This window comes from Pterocles gutturalis, unplaced genomic scaffold, assembly GCF_000699245.1.
Source record: "Pterocles gutturalis isolate BGI_N339 unplaced genomic scaffold, ASM69924v1 scaffold6353, whole genome shotgun sequence".
Classification (NCBI taxonomy): domain Eukaryota; kingdom Metazoa; phylum Chordata; class Aves; order Pterocliformes; family Pteroclidae; genus Pterocles; species Pterocles gutturalis.
The window spans coordinates 25,144-27,890 of NW_010120298.1; positions in this window are offsets into that span (position 1 = coordinate 25,144).

Below are 2,747 nucleotides of genomic sequence, written 5' to 3' on the forward strand. Positions count from 1 at the left end.
CTTTATTAACGAAAAAACAAACTATGGTATTGGTTACTGTCCAGTATTTGAAGGAGGTTGTGCAAGATCCTGCTAAGTAAAGCTGAAGTGCACTGCACCATCACAAGTGTCTCTTCAGAAGCAGGGAAATAATAAAGATGAACAACTGTAAAGATAATGATTAAATATTACCACATTGGAAACAATTTTTCAGATGAAGACCACCAATAAGTTAAGATGCTATGTTTCTTTCAAATATTTACAATGCAGAAAGGCCTGAGAATATTTCTGAATCAGATGAACAAGTCTTCTAAGCCCTGTTTGTGGAATATCTGTAAGGAATAATCATTAGGTGACTTGAAAATCCATTTGAAGAAAGCCAACCAGGTGGTATACCCCTATTAAAAGATCTAGGCTGCAAAACTAAACCAAACTATAGACAGATACGGAAACAAGATATTAGGTCCAGGTTAAATCAAGATAACTGCAATAACACCTCCAGAAACACCAGGTTTCAGCCTGGTCTTTCTTGCTCCCCACTCTACTTCTTTGTCTGCTCCCACCACTTCCCCTGTGCTGACTCCAGTTCTTGGACTCTGCCACAGGCTGCCTTAACTAAGGCAGAAAAAAACTAAGCCAGGGAAAAAAACACAGACAACAAACCAGTTTTTGGTGGCCCTGAGCACTGCAGAGTTTAGGTCTCCATGGAACTGGAGTTGAAAGGACTTTGATAGTGTCTTCATTCACTATAACTGCTCGTAAATGTCAAATATTTGGGATATTTCAACAGAACATACACATGCTACATCAATGCAAATACATCGATCAGATTGTTTTCCTGTCCAAGAAAATCATGTATTCTAGATAACCTTCATTTGCACACTAGGGGGCATTACTTAAAAGCAGTTCTGGCCATTGTGGGAAACACCCTTCAGATTTATTTAGGTTTCCATACAATGAAGTGAATGCAGGAAGTCTGATTTTCTGCACCTCAGTCTGGATAGGACTGCACGGCCCAACCACTCACTCTAGAAAGCTGTGTGCCAGTATCTGTTACAACAAAGTATGCCTCTGATAACATAAGGTTATGGAGATACCCAGTTTGTGAATGCCTACAGTACTTAAATTCCTCCAACTGTTACCAAATCTGAAGATCTACTTAAGGTACAGTTTCCAGGTTTTGCCTAGAGTCAACTATTTAGCTAGAAAATTGTCCCTGAAACAGATAGAACAGCACTCTCAAGAACAACTACCTCCTCAAAAAGAACTGTGGGTAGCAGTACACCTCTGCAGTGAAGGTGAGAGTGGAAGCTTCTCTCTTCCGTAGTGGCAAGCAGAGACTTTGAATTATCTACAACACATAGCCATTAATTCATAAAAGCACTACACATCGAAATACAGACAGGACAAATTGTAAACATAATCCGTCGCAGTAAAACTGGATGAACAAATACAGACTGAGCTTCTCAAAGCATCAAGGTTTCCCTGATAATTTTCTGGACCTTGGAGAGTCTTTTCATAACTGCCCTATACTTTTTGTTAGCCTAAATTATTTAAAGTTAAAAACAAAAGGAAAAAAACCAACCAAACAAAACCTCCTAACACTCTTTAATGCTATAAATCTAGTTACATTGGTGTCTTCTTTAGCTGTACCACTGCTTGCCTGCTGATCCAACTTGATTTCTCTAGGATTTGCTTCTAACATAACTCAAAAGTACTGAATCTATTTTAAAACCAAAATATAGAATTGTGCCTTCTTTCAAGTAACACGAAATTTTATATTCATATAAAAATACATATTTTTTTAATATTTCTATGCTTACCAAGCAAAAGATAAAAAACAAACAAGAACACCTCAAACTTTAAGCACCTTTGTACAGAAAAGTCAAAATAGTCTTAGAAGTTGAACAGTACATTGCATATTCGTAAGCATACAACTACATGTGAATCTACAGAAAAGATTAAGCATAATTTATGACGTAAGTTAAAATCTTGTCAAGAAACAATGACAGTCTCACTGTAACAGTTACAGACATGACTTTACCCGTGCCATGTGATACAGAAATACTCTCAAATTACAGTACAATTCAGACAAATTTCAGCATATTTGCACTGTGTATTTATCTCCAATTTTTGCATCTTGCAGATCTTCTGTGTGTGTGTAGCCTAAATGCACTATCCCCAATATAAGCAAAACTGCATCTAGGATAAAACTTGCAACATTTTCTCCCCTCTCTCTAAACTACCTTACTGTTTAGAGCTGTTTAAGTTATCCCCTTCTTTACTGTATTTTCTCCAGAAATTTAGAAAGTAGGTTTTTTTTTTTTAAAAAAAAGGTCTTCCATCGCATGTAATTCTCTGCATACAGTCTTTAGACAAGACGAAGGTGGCAAAACACCATAAAGCTGCACTCACAAATCTACAGACACTTGTGTTACTGCTATCCCTATCTTTGCGAAACAAGCCAAACCCAACTTCAGTAGAATATTTATTATGAGTTAATTCCACTGGTGCCAATTTAAACTATTAAAATTACTTTTAACTGCACGGATTATCACATTGTTTTCTTGAAAGATACCATGAAGGGATTTATAAGTTCGTTCAATGGTGTTAGTGTTCCAAAAGGCACCACAGCAAAAAGTTTTTGTGAAATATGCAGAAGAATGGATTTTTTCATCAACTTCATTACAAAAAAATCATATGTATATTAACTCAACCTCAAAGTGTTGAAGCACAACATGCTTTTTAAAATATAACTATATATAAAT